Genomic DNA, 22917 nt, shown 5'->3' with positions numbered 1-22917 from the left:
TGGACATTCACACGTGTACCTGTTATCTTTCTCCGATGATCGCTTTTCACTAGCTAACAAACGTGAGACCTTATCGCTTAGCGCAGGACGCGTCTCCGTGTATCGGAAGTTTCTCGAATGTTATCGATGGTTCTCCCCATCTATAGTCACAGAATATTGTGTAATCTGATTGTAGGCGCGACGCGAATGCGTAGCACCCGTGCACCGGCGATTACGCTGGATCAAGAATTTATGAAAGCCGATGCGCTTGGCCCACAGATTTCCACCATCACCGACTGCGCTCGCCGCTACCGTTGTGTTCCGAGTGTCATCTGCTTTTGCGCACACAGGTTCGCTCAATGAAAAGTTATTTTCGTGATGCACAGATTTGATTCTGTATTCTTGACTGTCACTACAACGTGGCAATATCCTCCGAAGAAATATATCTATCAAGGCAAAAGCCTCAAGTGACTCGATGTGCGGTGATCTTGAGCGAAACAAGGCAGGCGCAAGAAGTGCTACGAAAACCCGCGTAACCTTCTCCGAGCGAGCGGCGTGTGAAGAGGGGAAACGAGCGAGGCGGGTTGACTGAAAAACAGGTGTTACGTCGCTAAGGTCACGCGGCGGCGGCGGCGGTTGTGGCGGCAGTCGACTGCGAAGCTAGAGAGACGGCGATGAAGGACGCTCACCCGTGGCCGAGCAGATGGTGCGGCGGGCCTCGGAAATAGGCTACGACCGAGGATGATTGCCAAGTGAGAAACGAGATGTTCAACCGTGAGTGCTGCTTTCCCCTGTTGAAAATAAAACGTAATTCTGTTAGGATTGGGTTACATATTTCTAACCCTTACTGGCGACAAGCATGCGGCATATTTATGTAGTGCAATAATTGCTCGCATATGTCGTTGACAAGGTCGATCTAAAAGCGCCACATGTGTGATTCACACTGTGGCTCGCTATATCTTGCAAGAAGTCTCGTCCTCGATTGTATTACTTAATGCATTTCCAAGTATGCAGAAGGCTCTCGCCTTCAAATGTTACAAAGAGTGTAACATGTTATCAACTATTTTTCTTTAGAACTGATTACAAATGCTTTGTTGAAAAGAAAAGTGTGGGTGTATATGTTCATGTATTGGTCTGGTATTAAGGTATATTTTTTGCCTCTTATGATCATGTACCTTTAGGCAAGCTGCAACGAAGGAGAACAGTGAATATGACGCGATATATAATGCGTTCGAACGCTGAGAAGCAATTCATGCGGCAACCGGGCTCCACTCTCGCGCTTGTTTTTGTACACGCTGCGCGATCTAGTAGCACTGTCGAGAAGACCGCGTTTGTCCCCGGAGATGAGAATTACTGCGGGCCGGTGCCTGCAAACGCTGGCAATTGCTCCCTGGCTTGCTGCACACTCTGTGGCCCAGTCCGTAATCCTAGTTGGCGAGATTTTCATTGAAGAGAAGCCCATGCGCTGCCCATTTGTGGCGCAGGTCGCTAAAGCGTTGGAGTGAAAGACGTTAACTGAAAAGCGGCACATACAGAGTGCATTTGTAGCGCTGCCTACTAATTCACCTGGTTGCTGTCCTTGAGGAACCCTTGCGACGTGGATTCGATTCCGCTCAGCATCGGAGAAATCTAACGGATCTTTTTTGTCACAGTAGGACAGCACATTTCCTGTGGTACATAGATATCTACGCAAGTTGGCGACAAAGACGCTCATTGAAGCGCAGCACACTCACATAATGACACGTACTCAGAGACCCAAGTTGGCGTCAAAGGACTTCTTTGAGACACATACCCATTGCTCCAAGTCTACGTCAAAAGATTTCTTTCGGCAGCGGTCTCTACCCAGTCCTGCATCTACAGTCACCTACGTCGGTGTGCAAAAGGTTCGTTGAAGAGCAGCACCTATGTACCAGTATTGCCAGTTTAGCGGGTTATTCAATAAATTTAGCGTTTTTCTTGCGCTGCCTAGCAGAAAAGCTTGTTCTCTTGCAGATGGCGGGCATTTTAGCGGTTTTCATGCAACGGGGGCTTCTTTTTTAGCGTTACAAGAACTTCAATGTTGTTGACAATAATTCATGCTTCATGTGATGCAAATGTGCAGCTTACCGACGCATCTTTGGAAGTTAGAGGGCACAATCATTTTTAGTCACAACCAGTGTGCTTCGCATTTATTTTTCCGTGTCTCCATGCATCTTGTGATCTACAGCTCTAACAGTTTCAACCGTTCCAGCAGTTTCACTCTTCACCATTTTCGCACACGTGCTTTGCCTCGTGAAATTGCTGCTCTGAAATGCGTCGAAAAATTCAGGAAGGAATGGTTACAGGAATCACCCCTTCGAGGCTGATTGACGGAAGTTCCTGGTGACGCTAGTTAATCCCAGTGTCGCTATGGCAATGTACAACTTTGTGAAAAGCGCGGGAATTCAGCCGCGCACGCAGTTACGAAGAAACATATATTACGGCTACTCAATCATTTTCCTCTGGCAGGTGAACAACACTGAAAGTACCACAAAATAGTTCTCAGATATCAGGAGCTGGTGAAGGATGCCTCGCCATGTCAGTGTGCGCCCACTCTACAATTGACTTCACACCCCCTGTTTGCTGAATGATAAATGCTGCTTCAGTTACAGGCCGTCCGATCAGGCTGTTAACAAGATCTGAACGATGACGATCTACAGGATCAGCGATGGCACCGACTCTAGATCCTGCCCCGCCAGGGAACAAATACACACAGAGGACGCGTGACCATACCGACCATACCGAACATGATGAAACAGGTGACATTTTTCTGGAATTGTAATGAGTGTCCGTAATAAAGTCTTCATTCACACCCTCAATCACTACGCGGTAGGTGAACCTATTTTCTTGCCATTGACTGTAAGCGTCTTTTGTTTCTATTGTTCGCAGTTTTGTTTCGCAATGCGTTTCTGCACTTCAGAGTGGAGCAAGAAAAGGCATAATACCATTGATAACTTATATTTTTTATTATATTATGGTCAAAAACATACTTTTCTGTCCAGTGTGTTTTTTTAAGCGTGTTTTACTTAGACGCCATAAAACATACTTTGAATGTGATCCTGATTGTTGTCTGAATTTAGCGGGTTTTAGTGCATTTTGGGTGCTCGTATCACAAGTTATAAAGTTCTGGGAGGCCTCGATTTGGCGGGTTTCTTTATTTCTTGCTCACAACACTGAAATGTACACATTGTCAGATACTCAGTGGCCAAAGTTCGTCCAACGGTTGGTTTCGATCTCTTTTCCCACGTTGAACATGCTCAGGTACAAACATACATAGTTACGAACATAGATACAAACATACGTCGATACATAGGTAGATATCTAGCCCCCTAAAAGTGTGTGAAGTACCCTAAGAATGCTGACGCATTAATACCATTCTTGACGTTGACAGAACAGTTTTCCTTCCGGTTATCTAGCTATCACAACAAAAATGTACACCGATCGCGAATATTGTGAAGCCTAAAAATATGGTTCATCTTGAAATGAAACAGCGCGCAAAATAGAGGATGGATAGAACAAGTGATACACACCACAAGCGTTGACTCTGTTTTAAAATAAAAGTCAGAGAGTTCATTTGCGACCCAGTTCAATATGTGGATATGTCCGTCTAAGGGCTTTGGACACGCTTTGAGTTTGTCGCAATGTTGTGAACGAAATGAAGGTTGATGCACCTAAAATAGTCACTGGATCTCGTATAATCACGCCTACGAAACTGTGGCTGGGATTTTAACGTTTTTGTTTGTGGAGAGAGCATCCAGTAGCAGGAAGCAAGAAAAACACGATCCTTTACTATACTTCACGTAAAGTGAAATCCAGTGAAGCGGCAAATGACCGGGGGTCATATACTCTTATTGATGGTAGCTCATGTTAAATAAAAGGAGCCCAAGGAGGTGGCTCTTGACACCATGATGCTTTCAGTATCATGAACAAGTAGGCACTGAGCCCTCACTTTAAAAAAATTGAGTTACAGTAGAGTAGCAGCAGCACCAACATCATAGGAAAAGCATTTACTTCTTAATGTAAGAGAGCTTCTATCATAGGCACTTCACTCACCATCGTGCACTCACCATCGAGACCTTTAACTACACGAGTTGTCAGCTAGAATTGTTTTTTGCAGCGCTGAAAGCGGCAACTCGACGATGATGAATACGACCACCGTCATCGGCAACGGAACTGAAAAGACGGACGAACAATCAACGTAAGCCCAATTTTGAGCACTCAATTGCCGTCGTCGCAAAAGCTGCAAAAATGACTTTCGCTAACAAATTGATACCTTTCTAGCATACTATCGTTAACATATACATACTAACTAGCGCATGGCACTAAGTTTGAGTACCCGCTTGGGTTTTGCTTTTACGCTAATATAACGTTGCAAAAACACATCGATGTGATCAGTGTAAAAACATATAGACGACTTGTTATTCGCACTTGAACAGATGCAACTGAGGAATGGAGTAAGGTAATGAAATGGCATACAGTACTCTCGCGTAGCCTGTACTAGAAGGTGTTTCACAGGTATCGTCATCTCACAGCGTGCGCAATGCTGTCAGGTTTGCACTAATTCAAAGAAATAAAGGCGAACATCCTAATTTATCAGCACTATGACCGCAACTTCTGCGACTTGTAATTTGTTACTTCAATACTTGAAGGAAAAGCTGCCGTGTTAACGCGTTATTACACAACCGAAAATATTACAGTAATCAGCATTCATTAAGGCGCCCATCATGTCCATCGATGACTCCTCGGCAAACGCGACGCACCATCCTCTCACAAATTCTGCATTTAATGTTACGGCCTAGATTGTGGCACTAAATATCACTAAGATTTCTCTCTCTCTCTCATCAAGATTGCTTTCAATTCTGTTTTACATATTTTTTTTACTGACTGTAAAATTGTGGAACAGCGTTACATCACTTGAAGTGCTCTCTGACGGACCACCTAGCAATATTTCTGCCGAACGTTTGCTGAGGTTTTGGTTGCATGTTCGTTTGTTTGATTGATTGATTGATTGATTGATTGATTGATTGATTGATTGATTGATTGATTGATTGATTGATTGATTGATTGATTGATTGATTGATTGATTGATTGATTGATTGATTGATTGATTGATTGATTGTTATCGCCGTACCTGCTTCTTCATTGCATACCCGCTCGTCATGTATCTTGCAAAAGCCAAGATCAATTGTAAATAAGTAAAGAAAAGATAAGAACGCATTTCTGATAAAGGGGTTCTGAACCGCCCCTTGGGCTCGGTGAAAAGTCGTAGTCCACGAATAGCATGCGCTGTTCTCAACATCTCAGCTCAGTTCTGCAGTCGTAGGCGGAGCGTTGAGCTCGCAAGCGGAGCGCGAATCACCTTTCTCTCAAAGCTCTCTTTTCGACAGAAGCGTGCTCCTCACTCTTTTCGTGACGTTTTATTTCGTAATATAGCGGATTCCCATGCGCGGCTGCTATTGGCCAAAAAGCTGAAGCCAATCAACAAGGGTGTTTGGATCAGTGCACTTCTTCCTACTGTTACTGTTGTAATATGAGGATTTATTATAAGACGGAAGAGGCGCAGTCTAGTTTCACCGGCAGTACACGAACGCTGATCACTCGCACAGTCGACATAAGAGCGTCTTCTTCGCCCTCCTCTTCACTACAATGGCCCCCGCGAGAGAAGAGGAGCCATCCTGGCGACTTACGGCGTAGGTAGGATGAGGGGGTCATAGTATGATTTAAGTCCGTTTGCATGAATCGTCTCACGCCCACGATGCCTAAGGTCGGGTGAAGGCGTCACAGGTTCTACAACGTAGGTGACAGCGGAAGTACTATCTATGACGCGGTAGGGGCCATCATATCGTGCACGGAGTTTGGTTGAAAGGCCAGGGCTGTGAGGCGGGACCCACAACCAAACAGGGGAGCCAGTCGGGAAAACTGGTGTAAGCGCGCCACTGTCACGCCGCAGCTTTTGACGACCTTGAGCAACGGTCGTAAGGGTTCGCGCGAGCTGCCTACAGTCCTCGGCGTATTTGGGGGCTTCAGACACAGGAGTGCATTTGGAAGCGTCGGGTCGGTATGGGAGCAGTGTGTCCATGGTACACATGGGCTCTCGTCCATACAGCACAAAAAAGTGAGAAAAGCCAGTGCTAGCTTGTGTGGCCGTATTATAGGCATACGTGACGAACGGCAAAACGGTGTCCCAGTTACTGTGATCTGAGGCGACGTACATAGTCAACATGTCGCCGAGTGTGCTTTTGAACCTCTCTGTCAAGCCGTTCGTTTGCGGGTGGTAGGCTGTAGACTTGCGGTGAACGATGCTGCATGCAGCGAGAAGGGCTTGGATTACTTCGGACAGGAAGACACGTCCCCTGTCGCTGAGCAGTTCGCGTGGTGCGCCATGTCGAAGAACGAAGTTCCGCAAGATGAAAAACGCAACTTCGTGCGCAGAGGCTGCCGGGAGTGCGGCCGTCTCGGCGTAGCGTGTCAAGTGGTCGACACCTACGTATGCTTATTGACGCAGTTTAATGAACTGGGTCAAGTGAACAAAACTCTAGCTTTCGAATTTTGATAATAATTACGTACTTCCGGAAGAAGTCGAATATCGTCCGCTCACACTCGGCCGCAGCAGCCCACGTAGCAGTTAAACTTCGGCCATCCTTCTTATTCGTGTCATAGCCATCGCGTTTCGCTAATATCAGCTAGTTTCGAAGCTCAATTAGCCTCCAACCTCGCGAAACTTAATGCCAGACCACACGCACACTTGGCAGTGCGCTCTCACGCCTGGCCGCTCTTAGTTCGACTCCTAGGCGGAATTGTTGATAACGCTTCAAAGTGCGCTTGTTGGATGTGGCTAGAATCTTTCGGTCAAGCTGGTGAAGGACAAAGCCATTCCGCACCACGTAGCACGGTCAGACTAGAGAGAATATGAGCGCGAGCGCGCACTCAAGCCCAGTCATGCACCATGCAAACGCTGCGCATACACACTACAGTTGCGTGTAGGTGAGGTCTGCTACGTAGCGTAGATACCGCGCCCACCGCTGGGTCTCGTGACGGGTCCACTCCTTGAGCGCATTGTGGCTCGCTGAGGACAACCGCGTTTGGATTATGGTGCGCCGCCAAAGTCGGAAGTAGCGAAGTCTGCGTTAACATACAAAATCAAATTTCAACTGCGCGCCACGGTGACGTTCAGTAGGCGGAGCGTTGTGTGAACGCACCGCTCCGCCTAGCCATCACAGTGCAAGGCATTAAGAAGGAGCGAAAGCACCGCGAAGGGCGCGTTTGATTGCCAATAACAGCGCTTCTGCTTAATGCATTGAAGTAGTTTTTGCGGCAAAGTATTTCTGCAATAGCCTATTTTACTTTCAAATGCATTTCTCCACTTCTATAAAAAGTGGTTCAGGGCCCCTTTAAATGTCGGCTAAAACCCTTTCATTTCATGTACCTGAAATTAGTAGCACTTGCTAAAAAATTCAGCAGAAATTATTTTCTTCAAATTCATTACCCACACGAATTAAAATCCTATTATCACCCCGCTTAAAGGGACAGACAACCGCTCAGAATATTAATCGAGATAAACCCGCTGATGGAATGATTCCCTGTCGTAATGGCTAAAATGAGCCATGTCTTTTGTCATTAAACGTACATTTATATATTTAAATAATCACTAAAAGTCGCGAAAAATGACCTTTTGCGGCCCGCACGGCGAAAATGTGAAGCTGCATAAGAGGTCCACCACGTCACGTTCTACTAGTGTACGCGGTTTCTGGTCTTTTTATTGGTATTCAACTGCAGTATACAATTATTACTATAAGTTTTTCCTGCCTTATAATGTGCAGATAAGCCTTCGTTTGCAATGAGCAGAAAATTGGCGCTGCCTTCGACTTCATTTTCGATTAGCTGACTTGGCTCGTCTATCAACAGAACAACGATGACAAGGGTCAGCCAGCCATGACTCAAGCGTGTACTTGGAGGGGAAACGCGGTACAAATATAAGAAATGTCTGTACAACAACGCCAATTTATTGCACCAGCTCTTTATCTTCAAAAGTGGTTCAAAAGGTCAAGCTATAGGTGGTTAACCACAGTTACACTTACTCTTGTGAAAGCAGAACGATGGGCGTATTTCACAATTTGCGAGGCAGGCTATTTACATCGCTCTCACTTCTCAGCGTTGCTGGAGGAGGGACTGTTACTTTTTTAGAGGCTTCTCACATCGAAAAATTCTGCTTACTAAATATCCACGCACTTCTGCAAGTAACCGCTGCAGATGTAAACACAACCGAGGGTGAGCTTTACGTTGCGCCGTAAAAAACTAAACGGCCCCTGAAACGGTTCAGACAAATTTTGTAGATGTGTAGGGTACATCTAAATAAAATCATTTGCGCCACAATTTGTGTAAAGCGTCTCATATTAAAAGAGCTACGGACGATTAGAGGTTACCCTCCTCCATAGCCATGCATTTTCTCCTCAACTCGTTCGCTGAGTGGTCGGGCCTAAGCTCTGCCTTCACTGGCTCTACCTCACGATGGCACGCTGTGTCGCCTACTTCTGGTTCTCTAGGATCGAGCGCACGAAGCCTCTCCAACCTCTCCGCCAGCTGCTTGGCAGCGGACCCCAAGCGAGAGCTATCGAATAAGCGTGCGTTGTGAGCATTCTGTCACAGCGCCGAACGTGTCTGGTATTCCGGTAACCAGAGGCGAGCTGGGCGTTTCGACGGATGGGTGGAAGCATAAACTCAAGCTGATGAAGCAAATTCAGCGTAGACGTATGTGAGCGGCCAGAACAGGTGGCTGGACCGCGCAGAGCTTAATCAGCCAAAGAGCTAATATTGCTCTAACCAAGTGCGAAACATTTTAAACATTTATAAAAAACAGCATGTTAACGATTACTCTCCTGCGAAAAATATACGCCAGCAGCAAAGAATGCACTTTGTTACTGCTACTGTGTTTGGTTGAGCTCTGTGCCACCAGGTGGCTGCACCGTGCAGATCATTCACGTTTGCGCTTCTGCTCATCCCGTGAAATGGCACGGTCAAGCAGCCGGGCCCTGGGCCCTCGCTTGCGTTTACCCGAACACCGGACTCGCGAAACGGTATTGTGGTAGTAATCCTCCAGTGTAAAAGGGCGGCCGCAAACGCGCAAATCCTGGCGCCGATCAGATACCGATAGTCCGATGCGCTGCAGCCACACCGCTCGTCTGCTGCCTTGCCGATGCACACGTTGTCGCAGCTTGACATATTGCCAGTCACGGCGTTTGTAGCCCACAATGCAACAAAAGTGATTCATGGTACCCACGAAAAGACAGGCCCACACTGACCGTGGAGCTCTCGTCAAGACGGAGCACTTTGTAACACAAGCAGGCGACAGTTTCTGTGTGCCGAAGTGCTTAAGTGTACTGAGACATTGTTCTTGTGCATTCTCTTTCTGTTACTTTCTTTTTATAGAAACAAATAACTAACATTCCGACTATTATGAACAATATCTGTTCACCATTAAATTGGAAAAATTATCGATGACGCGCCCTGGGCAGTCAATCGGATAGCTCACCCTACTGACGTCATTAGGCCAATTTAGGTCAAATGGGTAGGGGTGGCTGAAAATTCAGCTCAGCAGTGTGCTGCGATCAGCAGTGATGTACATTTTTAAAACCTTATAATAAATTACACGCTTTACACAGAGCACTTAGATGCGTCAATTAATGATCAGAAGGACCTACTCTAACGACTCAGTGCGTTTGTACAAAATCGTTTCAGGGTCCCTTGCGTGTCTTCGAAATTGGCTAGATACCCAGCGACTGCAGTTCCTGATGGTGATGAAAACATTTATTTACAGGGATGACTCGACGCCTATTAAGGATGGGGAGAGTATCGAACGTCTCATATCAAGGATTCTAAATTGGCTTTGTGCATGCAGCACAGGAGTGAGCTATAGGAAGGGGGCCAGTGAGCCATTTTTGCAGAAAGGTATTTTAATTCTTACCACATGATTTTCTTTTTCAGGAAGGAAGAGCAAATTGAAACCACGACTGTTATACGCAATAGATACAGAGTGACCAATAACACATATCGCTGCCGCTTAATCGTGAGTCGTTTATAAGCAACAAAGTTGCTGCCACTATTTCACCTAGTAGTTAACCATTGAAAGGAGCCATTTCAGAAGATGATCGATACTATTCTCACGTGACTTTTCCCGTTCTAACTGTCGAGAGAGATAAAACTTTATTATGTCCTTGATGGGGCCATCTGAACCTTAATTCATCTTCAGCAAAAGGCAATTAATAAGTGCTTCTCTCAAGATTATCGTTTTCTTGAATTGCGTGCATGCTCTCTCCTTTTTGCTAACAGCGGCAGCCGAACTTTACGAAATCATTATAAAGAACATGCACTTGAAAGTTAGCCTCACAGACATCGCAAACATGAATAGTGCACAAGTTTCCGTAATCCCTTTTTACTAGTTAATGCCTTGAAACTGGGTTTACCTTGTCCGTCTCGTCCATTCGTTCATTCCGTTAGGCTGATGACCACTTTTGTCGTGATCAGGCAGTCTGATTATCCAGAGCTTCACAACCACCAAATACCCAAGAAAATAAAACTTCGTCCTCAATGCCATGACTAAGATTCCAGGCCATGTCACACTAGCAATATAGAATGGGAAGTTGTGTGTGCTAACCAGTGATCTATCGCGCAACAACGACTCCTGGTAATTACTGCAAGGCTTTCTCTTCCACACACACTGCGATATCGGTGGCGTCTGTGCCTGTTTCTTATAGACCAAAACAAACAATACAGTAGCGGACGTGGATGACTATATGGGCATCTCATGCAAATTGTTTTCGACACGACAGCGTTATATTGGCGTGCAGGTCATCGGTATCATGCTCGTGAAGATAGCGTCAACCTCACAAAAAGGATACACATGACAACATTCAACATGACATTCAACTTAAATCATGACACATACTTAGAACGGCCCTGAACGACATCTCGGGCTTGGTGAAATAACGTAGTCCACGGCTATCATATACGCCGCTGTGAATATCTCAGGCAAGTTTTGTTGTAGTACACGGTGCGTGGAGCTCGCAAGCCGAGCGCGAAGTCATCTTTAAGTGAAACGCTCCCTTTAGAAACAGCAGCGTGGTCTTCACTCTCCCCTGCAAGCTTTATTCTGTAATAAAGCCGATTCCCATACGCGGCTCTTACCGGTAGCTGCACTCTGTTACGCAACGTAGATACCGTGGCCGCCGTGGGGTGCCGCCATGGTTTCGACTGGCTAAGCGCACTGCGGCTCCCTCAGGACAACCACGTTGAGCATACGTTTAGCGCGTCGTAGGCACCAAAATGGGAAGTCATGGCATCTATGTTAACATAGAAAATGAAAGTTAAACGGTGCGCCACGGTGTCGTTTAGAAGGTGGAGCCCAATTCAGCCGTACCCTTTGCAGTGCAAGGCATTAAAGAAGGAACGGGAACATAGCGAATGCCGTGTTTGATTGCCAATAACTCCGCTTCTGCTGAAGGCATTCAAGTACTTTTTGCAGCAAAGTACTTCCGAAACAGGACATTTTCACTTAAAAGGCATTTCTTCATTTCGATAAATAGTGGCTCAGGTATAGGTTAAGGTATATGTATCGCTCAGAATGAAGCGGTTGGTGGAAAACAGCGAACATCGACGGCGTGTCTACCAACAACGACGGCGCAACGATTAAGCCACATAATTTTGCTGTATTTAAATTTCCATGGGATTCACTGCTACCACGTGCCCGATGTTGCGCTATCGCAAGTGTACGCGAAAAAACATTTTGTGTTTGAATCTTGCTTTTGGCAATAACGTGCTAACTTGGACTTGTTGGTACATGCCTGAAGAAAACGAGTAACAGCGCTGAACAACGGGGCGTGACTGATACAGACGAAGCGCTGACTTTCAGCCAATATTTTTATTGCACACACAGCAATATGTACATGGGTTTGAACAGGCAAGAATACATAGCGGCGATGGATAATGTGAAAAATGCATAACGATATGGTCCCCATCATCCACGTGCTGGATACGTGAGTTCCTTCGTGAGGAACGATACTGAAGGCACACTCGCGCACATATCGCATTTCTTTTCGGTACAAAAGGTCTCGTATGTCTCACGTGTACGCTGGTCACCATATCACTTTTGTACATACTTAAGGAAGGGAACTGGGCTAAAAAAGACACTAAAAAGACCGACTCGCCCAACAACGTGCTCTCACCTTTGTATTTTGCATCTGTCGAACCATGCACGACAACCACACAGAGAGCTATGCGCACCCAGGTGACTACCAACACACCCCTTCATTAAATTTGACTGTTCTCAGAGGTGGTCATTAATGCAATGGCCAGTTTGGCCGATGTAGCAACGACCTCACGAGAGGGGGATCTCGTATGCTATGTTGTGACAGCAATCAACAGGCTTTCTTGGGTTTTTCTTATCATACGAGCGGGGCACCGTGTCTTCTGTGTTTACTTTTTGGCACAAACTGGAGAATTCGTTTTTTGCCAAAAAAAAGTAACAACTCGAATGCCTGCTTTATGTGCTACCTTTTTGGCGCACTTGGTGCAAATAGGAAAAGACCGCGGTTCTTGCATTCGAACTTTGCTCTTTGTAATTGTTGTGTTTGTCACGCCTTGGCTGTTTTATGTCTGCTAAAAGACATTCGGCAATGGTGGACAGTAAATTGTCCGGCTCACCTGCCATTCGCAGTCTGAGCACCTTAGTATTAAAACTGCTACGCACTGTGTGAAGGCACGAACACTACAAGGCAGCCCCTGAACAAGATTTGGCAATCGCACGCTTCACAAGTTTCGAATGCGCCGAGCTATGAGGTAGGAGGTTCTTCTTGGAGTGGGGGGCACACTGCCAGCACACATGGTCAGATAAAAACAGTTCAAGGCCAAGGAACCTAAGATTGTTATTATCGGGAAATTCAATAGTTATTTCTAGTTTCTTCATGCAGGAACGAAACACGTCAACGGTTTGTCTAGCACAAAGCTGAGTGTCACAGGTGTTAGACTTGTAAAAAACTAAAAAGTCGTCCACGAATCTGACAATTTTTACAGCACTTGTCAGTGGCAGTCGTTCCATGATGGTGGCACTGCGTCATTACCCTTATGTCTTTAGTTGTAACAGTTTTGGTCTCAATGTCGAATAATCCCCAACAGGGGTACTTAAAATGATTTATCGAGCTTGATAATAAGAAATCATTTACCTGCCTTATAATGTGCGATCAAGCAGCGACTTGCACAAACACTGATTTCCAACACTGATGTAAGGAAGCTTTAAAAGCCATCTGCAATGCGACGCTGTTTACATGTCGGGTATGTAGGTGCTTGGATGTCCTAAAGAATGATGGAAGCAGAAAATGTCTTTTACACTTCTCGAAGCTTACTATACTCACCACGAGGTAACTTCATCATGATAAATAATCGTAAATAAATAAATAATAACACATAATAAAAGTCCGACGATTACCATACTCCCTAATGCGAAATTTGAGCCCAGCTCGATACGTGTTTTCATCACGCGATATATTGAGGCAAGGAATTTGAGACCGGAATCACCGCGCCGACTGGCAGTGGGCCAGTGCCGTCAGCGCCTTCGCAAACTCGCGATAAGGTACCTTCATCATGATAAAACAAAGAAACAAAACTGAACATGTGCGCCGACGTTGCCCAAGTCGAGTGCATTAAAATAGTAAAATGTTGGACCACTTTTATAAACGAGAAATAACATAGGGATTAGGCGAATCAGCTGTGAACATAAGGTTCTAATAATACAAGACCAACCTTAGCACACAGAACCAACCTCCCTTCATTTATTTCAGCTTTCAATGAAGCTCGGGATGAGCTCGACGCATATATTCAGAGAGAGACAGAGAGAAAACATTTATTTCTAATGAGGTGGGAGGACCTCCTCGTAAGGTGGAACCCTTAGTTCGGGGAATATTCAGAGGTTTGAGCGTGTGGCCATGGACCAAGGGTGGCTTAGAGACAAGTGGGCCCTGTGTCTGAGTTTGTGTTTAACGGGGGAGGCTCTCACTCTCGTTGGACGTGTGTCCGCTGAAGACGTGACGGACTTTGCAAAGCTTAAGCCAACACTGCTCCAGAGCTTCTTTCGCCAGCTGAACAGCAGGCTGCTTTTCGGAGGGGTGAGAGCGAAGAAGGCGAAAGCTGAGCAGAACATCCTGTAACTCGACAGCGCCGCGCCAGTGACAATTGTCGCCTAAGCGGAGCGAGTGTTTCCCTTCGCCAGCGCAACCACGAGAACGGCTGGCGTCACAGCAACGAAAACTGACCAGATAGATATCTCGACAGCTCCGTCGGCAATACTAGGAACGCCTCTCGGCACTCTGATATTGTGTCAGGCGGTCGGAAAGGACTATTCGAATATGCCCGAAGCACCCGTTTTAATTAATTAAATTATGGGGTTTTACGTGCCAAAACCACTTTCTGATTATGAGGCACGCCGTAATGGAGGACTCCGGAAATTTCGACCACCTGGGCTTCTTTAACGTGCACATAAATCTAAGCACACGGGTGTTTTCGCATTTCGCCCCCATCAAAACGCGGCCGCCGGGGCTGGGATTTCACCCCGCGACCGCGTGCTCAGCAGCCCAACACCATAGCCACTGAGCAACCACGGCGGGTAAACACCCGTTTTCGACTATCCGAACAAGATCGGCATTTTGGGAGCGCTTCACAGCGCTCGAAAACGACTATCCGAAGAGGTCCTTGTATACAATGGCGGAACGTTCAGAATAGCACCTTTGCTTGGGAAAACATTTCTCGCGCTTGCGCTGAATGTTCTTGCAAATGATCTGTTCCACCCCTCAGATGTAGCAGAAATGTCGAGTAATTTTACTGGCTTTAAGGCAATAAATTTTGGAGACAAGCGAACAGGTGTGATATTCCCCAGTGTTTTATTGAAGAATAGGTACCATAATATAATACAAATATGTCGCGAAAATTGCCTGAAATCAAAGGCGTTGTAAGCGCGTCTTCTTTTAAGCTTTCTAATATAAAGCACAGGTCACTCTCTTTTCTAAGCATAATAGTGGTTTACTGTCTGTCAAAGGTTTTGTTGGATGCTTGGTTTAGCGGAGGCGACAAATGCACGTTTTGACAGGTTGAGAATAGTCAGTCGACTGGCCTTCTTCAAAAGTAAAAGCAGGTTCCCCGAGTGACAGTGGTGGCGCCCCATTCGTGTGGCCACATCGGTTTCAGAAAGAGCACGGTGCATTGACCCCCATGACGAGGCGAGGCGAAGGAAACTAGATTTCAGTGAAGTGGGGACAACGTAAGGACGGACGGCCACTACGAGAGATCCCCCCCCCCCTAGAATGACAGAGGCTTAGGTGTGAATGGCGGAAGGAATGAACAGTTAATGATCGAGATATGCTGGTTTCACGCCGTTGCACGATACTGTCGCTTCTTTGCCGCGACCGTCAATCTTCAAGGTTTTCTCTGAACGCAAACTCACCCGAAAGGGGCCTTCATAGGAAGGACGCAATAGTGGCTTGATAGAGTAGCGTCGCTAAATACATGCTTGGTTGTGTCCATCATCGGCAAACTAAACACAGGCTGCCCGCGGGCGATACATGGGGGTGCAGGTGGAAGCTGGTCGAGCCAGGAATGTCGCCCCTCTAGTCGCTGCGCGGCCGCTGGCAAAGTGACTTGCTTGGTGCCCGAAAAACTGGCCTGGAACGCAGATTTCTGTCTCATAGAGCATCTCGGCTGCGGTGACTCCGAGGTCATCCTTTATGGTTGTTCGCGGCCCCAGTAGTACTAGGGGCAGCCTTTCCACTCAGTGCTCTCAGTCGAGCGTGGCGGTAAAGGACGCTTTCCGTTGTCGGTGGAGACGCACGACCATGACGTTGCTCTGTGGGTGGTAAGCTGTGATGTTATGAAGGCGCGTGCCGAGCAGTCTCACCAGAACAAAAAAAAAAGCGAGCTTTGGAATTGTCGATCTCGGTCAGTAGTTATGCGCAAAGGGCTACCGTACCACGACACCCCCGTAGCAACAAATGCTTTCGCCATTGTTTCGGCCGTGATGCCTTGTAGAGGCGTCGCCTCAGGCCACCTTGAGTACCAGTCGACACACGTGAGGAGGTACCTGAAACCTTAGCAGGGCGAAAGAGGCCCTACCAAGCCTAAATGCACGTGATCGCAACGGCTCTCCCCGCAGAACACATGTGCTGGGTCACTTTCACGGCTTAACAGGCTTGGCAGCTTCTTGCTCAGCTTCAACATCTTTGTTGATCCCTGGGCAGACGAAGCGGTCTGTGATAAAAGTGTGTGTCGCTCTGATGCCGGGATGGCTTAGGCCGTTGAAGAAATCGAATATTGACCGCCGAAACTGAGTGGGCACGAATGGGCGTGGAGCTGCCTGCGATGTGTCGCACATGACAAATGTTGTGTAGGGAAGCGGCGCCTACACATGCTGGAGCGACGAGGCATTTTCCCACAATTTGCGCAGCTTGGAGTCGTTTTTCTGGGTAGAGGCTAGAGCTTGGAAATCCACATGGGCTGCAGGCACAGCGCCGATCCGCAACAGTGAGTCAGCTGCCTGATTTTCGGTCCCAGAGATATGGCGGATGTCCATAAAAACTTTTGGAGATAAAGTAAATTTGCTAGCAGTGTGTTCAATGGGGCTGGTTGGTTCATCTTTAGAATAAAAACAAGAACAGCGCAACACAGGACGAGCACAGGACAGCGCTCTGTCCTGTGTTCTTTATTAGCGCGTCCTGTGTTGCGCTCTTCCTGTTTTTATTCTAAAAGAAATTTGCCGAAGCTCACATTGAGTACGAGGAACTGTCGTTCTTGAAAACGAAGGTTAACGGCTTGTAGTCGGCCATAATGTAAAAGCTACAGCCTTCAAGAAAAAAAACGACAATGCTTGATAGCGCAATAGATGGCCAACATCTCCCTCCCGTAGGTGCTGTAGCGCGCTTCTGTAGGTTTGAGGCGCTTTGAAAAGAAGCCCAGATGCCTCCATTCTGTGCCATCGCACTGCTGCAGTACTGCGTCCACTGCCGCAGTCGATGCGTCTACCATAGGGCAAGTTGGGGCGCCGGGCAATGGATGAATCAGCAACACTGCAGTCGCCAACCGCGTTCTGGCGTCCTGGAAGGACCACTGAAGACCACTGGAACGTAGGCGTTTTTTCTTTTTGGAGTTGCGACGCAGCAGGTCCGCAAGCGGGTAAAGAACTTGCACACAGGATGGTATGAAGTGCTTGTCAAAATATATGAGCACCATAATCTCGCGCAACTTTCGGAAGAAGGTTGGAAAAGGAAAGTCCTCGATTGCCCGCACTCATGATTCCAGTGGCTTAATGTCTAGGGTGAAATGCGATGGCCGAGAAAATATAGGGCTTCAACTCCGAAAATGCATTGCAGGGTCTTACAACTAGGCCGTGTTCATCCAAACACTCAAACAGAAGGCGATGGTGATCTTTGTGATCTTCGGCTGTGCAACTTGCAACGAAAATGTCGTCAGGTAGACGAAAATGAACGGGAGTCCGCGCATGACCTCGTCCATGAACATTTGAAAAGCTTGCGTCGCATTCTTTAAAACGTAAGGCATACGGGCAAACTCAAACAGGCCATATAGAGTAGTGATTCTGTCTTCTGACTGGCGCTGGGTATGACAGGAATTTGCTTGTGCGCGCGGATCAGATCAACCTTGCTGTATGTTCAGTTTCCTGCGAAATGAGCACCGAAGTCATGTATGCGGGGAAGGAAATATTGATCCGGAGTAGTGACGGCATTGAAAGCTCGGTAATTAACACAAGGCCGGGCCTGTAGCCACTGTTCTGCCTTGGAACCAGATGGAGAGGGGATGACCAATTGCTGGTGGAAGGACGAATAGCGCTGAGCTGAAGCATATGTTGGAACTCACGGCGGGCGAATTCCAACCTCCGTCCAGCGAGACTCCATGGCCAGGCAGCGACAGGTGGGGATATGATGCGTCACCTTGTGTTTCACGAGCAGCGCATCGTTTTGGGGCTTCATGAGTTGCGGGTACTAAGTAAGTATCTTATCGTACGCTGAGTTCGGCTGAAACGTACAGAAGCCAGATGAGGTGAGGTTGGACTGCAGGCCAAGTACATCGAGGGATGTGACGTTATCCTCTAGGCGCCGATCGCGATCACTCACATCTAGGTTGAAATGGCTGAGGAAGGCTACTCCCAGTGTGGTAAAGCTGACATCGGCAATTACAAACACCCATCTGTGCAATCGTCGGAGTCCGATGTCTAGCGTTACTGACCGGAGCCCATACGACGCGATGGCACTGTTGCTCACTGCGTGGAGAGTAGGCGTGGACTTGCCGGGTTGGCGGTCTGCGGCCGGGGCGGCAACAATAGACAGCTTGGTTCCGGCGTCAACGAGGAGGCAGGTGCCGGTGATGCGGTCGATTACGAAGAATAGGCGGCTTGCTCGAGGGCCGATGTCGCATGCCGCCGTTAGGGACGGGCCGGTGCGTTTCCCGTCCACGAACAGGGCTGAGTGCATCGACTTCCTTGTTCGCGAAAGCGATTGTGGTACCAGCACAACTGCCATGGCGAGTCTCTATTATAAGTGCACAGCGAGACTGTGAAACGGTATGGTAGCGCCGAAGTTGGTCCACAGTGTTGCTGCCAGTCGTAAAGCTTCTCTAGTGCACTGGTAAGGCGTTCGACTGTTTCCAAGAGCGCGAGAGTCACTCTCCTCGTTCTGAGACTCGCAGCGGCGATAGGTAGCTGTGCCGAAGACGAGCAGTCGCATATGCGGTCAGCGAGTGCAGCTAGCCGATCGAGACTCATCTCGTCGGAACCCGCCAGTACCATGCGTGAGGACTGTGGGAACGACAGAAAGCTGAGCTAGTTGGTAAGGATTCATTATGCAAAAAAAAGGTGAGGCGTGCAGACAGGACACAAGAGAAGAGAAGTGGACAACACGAACGCCGGGAGGCGTTGCAAGAACAGCTCGCGCGAAATTGGAAGCTGGCTCTCATTTGCGGGCTCACACAGTAATTCACGCAGCCAGTGCAGCAGTTGTGACGGTCGTTGGTCATCGATTTCCTCGTAGAGGAGCTCTTGGAGCCTACTCTCTTGCAATGGATCGAGGCGGTGCAGGACCTTGCGTTTCAGGTCGTCCTATGCGGTGGCCGAAGGCCTAGCCGCAAGCAAGTCGTATACATGGCGTCGGCGATGTCGCAGGGTATAGCGCGGCGACGACGTGCAGGTACTTTGCTGTCTGTGAAGTGATGCGTCGGAGTTGAAAACGGGCATCTGCTTTCATAAACCGAAATCGGGGATTCTTGGCCTGTCTTTCTCTCCTTCATCTTTTTCTCCCCACACCCCTTTCCCCGTGCAGTGCCGTTGAGGTGTCATCCTGTGAGCGACAGTTACGGCGCTGCACTTATCTCTTCCATCTCTCTTCAAAATTACTTCACACTTCACACACAATTCTTGGGCCAAACCGGGGAAGCTGAAGCTCTTCGGCGATGACAGGAGACGTAACCGTGGCGTCGTCTCTGTCAGCAGGAGTAGGAGCACCGTTGCACATGGCTAGCGTTCGAAAAAAACGTAAATATCGTAGGTCACCACTTGTTGGGAGCTCGGCTTAGCGGAGGCAAGGAACACGTTTTGACAGGCTGTGAACGTAGAGTCGACTGGCTTTATTAAAAAGTAAAGAATTTGCCAAGTGGCAGTGGTGGTGCCCCAGTCGGGCAGCCGCTACAGTTCCAAGAAAAAGCAGAGCTCAGTGACCCCTACGGAGAGGCAAGCGGGATTTGCGAAGCAAGGAGCAATGACTCCCACGGTGGTGACAACGAAGTGACGGATGGTCGCTACAAATGCGAAACGTGTCCTTTAATAAAAACACCATTAGAGAGAGGCTGGAGTTATTTAAGGCACCAGATAAATATCACCGTCGCCGTCCACTGAGCACCATATGAAAACAAGTTTTGCGTTTAAGTCAAACACATTGTACTGGGTATTAACGGGCCGGGCCGCCCAGTACCTGTCCGAGAGTTGCGCCTCAGTAAATACGCTAGTGGTGCACACATAAGCTCATATTGTCCTGAATATGCTTGCAGCGCAAGTATTTCCAACTGTACTTTCAACTAAGTTTATTCGCAAACAGAACACTTATATGACTGCAATGAAAAGAGCGGAAAAAAAATAGATGGTGGTTTTGGCACGTAAAACCCCATAGTGTAGTCTAAAACAGAGAAATAAAAAATATGGGAGCACCACTGTCACCTAATCAAACAACACGGAACCACTGTTGCTTCTATGTCATATCAAAGGCATATGTGATGTTCAAATAATCTAACTTTTTATGGATGAGGCCATCGATGGTACACCTAAATTAAATCAATTCTGGGCTGTTACGTGCGAAAATCCCGATCCAATTATTCTAAATCACGATTGTGAGGCCCGCTGTCGTTGGCTACTCCGACTTAATTTACTACCTGGAATTCTTCACCACGCTCCTAAATCTAAGTATACGAGCACTATAGCATTTATTTCCGATCGAAATGCGGTCGCCGCGCGCTGCCACAGCTAATAAGCCACCGCGCAGGGTCATGCCACACGTAAACACATTTTACCGCATTTGCGTCATCTCAGCAGCCTCGATTCTCGGAATTTAATAGTACACTGCAAAGAATGTGCCTACGGACCAAATCTCCAAGGCTGCGTAATTGTAGGCCGAATGATGACGGAACTACAAGAGGAATAATTGAGGCTTATTTAGACTCATGTAATAATAATTTATGCTAATAAATATTAAGAATTAATTGAGGTTAATAGACCCGAACTATGGTTTTCCATGGAGCGCAAGCAGATTAGTTCGTTCACGACACGGATACCTATCCGCTTTCGGGGCCAAACGATAGGAAGCGTATAACTTTCTCACTTAATTTAATACTAGTTATTGGCCAGCAACTGAACTTCAAATAAGTTAATAACAGAGGTTTTGGTTGTATTATAGACTCTCTAATGTATTGCCTCTTTCCCGCACTGGCGCTCAAGCAAAACTTAAGCGCAGTACCGTGTCCCAAAAGTAGACACTCCTTCCCATAGGAATTCCCGCATGCGCAAAGCTATATGCGACGCAATCTGTAACGCTTTTTATTCTTGTCTATTCAGGACTGTAAGTTATTATTAAAGTATCACGACTGCTATTTCTCTCTCGAATACTTTTTGTACAAAGCTATACAAAAGGGCATCTTTCAAGAAATAACGATGATGGCTTGCACATAAAGGTAGTGCTAAAATCTGTCACAATGTAGTTTGTCTTTTGTCGTACAATCCGCAGAACCAGCTTCCAGCAATGTTAGGAGAAGGAAGGAAATAATGCGCTAAGCGTTATCGTTAGTTAAAAGTAAACATGTAATGTCTATTGTCACTAACGTCAAAAACATGATCACATGATCTCTTTGCCTATTTGTTTGATGCATTTCACATTCTGCTTCTTCTTCTTCTTTCTTTCTATCCTGTATTTTTTTAGTGCGGAGATTGGTTGACCGACATGTGCTACAATGGATGCGTGTGCCTCACAAGAAGGGGTGACGAGCCTTTTATGTGCGTTGAGGATAGTTATGCAGCATACTTCAGAGGAGGGTCACGATACGCATAACCCGCCTCTGATGACATCACAGCATGCGTTTTTTACTTGAAACAGAGGCATGTAATACTACTCAATAAACATTTCTGTCATTTGACACCCACGACAAATAACATGCTCGCCGCAGTAGCTCAATGGCTTTTGCATTGCTCTGCTGAGCACAAGGTCGCGGGTTCCATCTCGTCCACTGCGGCCGCATTCCGATGAGAATGGCATGGAGAAACGCTCGTGTACCGTGCATTCGCTGCACGTTAAAGAAACCGACATGGTCAAAATTAGTGCGGAATTCCCCGCTACGTGTACCTCGTAATCATGTCATGGTTATGGCGCGTAAAACCCCTGAACTTTTTAAGTGTGTTTCAGTGTTCTTAAGGATAGGCAGCTCAAATATCCACAGAAATTTTGTCTTGATGACATGCTCATCATACCGACATCGTGCTAAGGATGCCGCAGCATGCCGCATCCTGCAGACACGAAACGTTAGCACTTCTCGAGCATAATTTGTGAGTACGCAGTCCACCTGTAAAGATAATATTAGTTGGGAACGAGTTCCACCTAGCAGCAAGTTAGGAAGAAAAAAAAAGAGCTATTAGATGCGGTTTATTCTCTGCAGCCGCGCAGATATCATTACAGAGATGGCACACACCGGATGAAATATTAGCTTCAATATTCTCATTCATAACTTTTCATCTTATGCTGCATCGTCTTCCTTTCACTGTTTCCGGCTCACATAAACATTTCTGTTACATGATTTGCCCGTTCGGCATATTACGTTTCAATAAATGCCTGCAGGCCGCCTTCGTGAAGAACCTGCCACTGGAACTTATGGCTCGTAATTAACCGTTCGTATTCTCTGGGGGCTAGTGTGTCCATACTCCCGCACCTTTAAGCGATTTCTCTCTTGTAGCCTTTGTCCACAGACACAAACAGCAAATGGCGAGCCTCAGTTGCAGTAGCAGGGGATGGGGGGGGGGGGGGGGGGGGGGCGGTGTCGGAGCAGAGAACTCTGGGCCCCAGGAGTGAGAGCCACCTCAGCCTGGGGGGGGGGGGGGGGGGCGGTGTCGGAGCAGAGAACTCTGGGCCCCAGGAGTGAGAGCCACCTCAGCCTGGGGGGGGGGGGGGGGGGGGGGGGGGCGGTGTCGGAGCAGAGAACTCTGGGCCCCAGGAGTGAGAGCCACCTCAGCCTGAAGTCTCAATAGAAAGGTTTCCTCTACCCGAGTTAGATTTCCAGTAAGGAAGCAGCCACACGGGAGAATTAGAGCATGTATGTCCCGTCGAAGAGAGCTTTTGGGGCTATGAA

The 22917-nt window shown here is 47.3% G+C and overlaps 1 long non-coding RNA gene across 1 annotated transcript; it reads left to right on the top strand.

Moving 5' to 3' along the window:
• Positions 1-614: 614 nt before the first annotated feature.
• LOC129386226 (uncharacterized) lies at positions 615-21761 on the top strand. Its single transcript, XR_008613677.2, has 4 exons — positions 615-753; positions 4115-4195; positions 9979-10060; positions 21501-21761. It is a non-coding gene; the product is annotated as an uncharacterized lncRNA (long non-coding RNA).
• Positions 21762-22917: the final 1156 nt, after the last annotated feature.

This window comes from Dermacentor andersoni, chromosome 3, assembly GCF_023375885.2.
Source record: "Dermacentor andersoni chromosome 3, qqDerAnde1_hic_scaffold, whole genome shotgun sequence".
Taxonomy (NCBI): domain Eukaryota; kingdom Metazoa; phylum Arthropoda; class Arachnida; order Ixodida; family Ixodidae; genus Dermacentor; species Dermacentor andersoni.
This window is presented reverse-complemented; position numbering and strand designations above follow the sequence as displayed.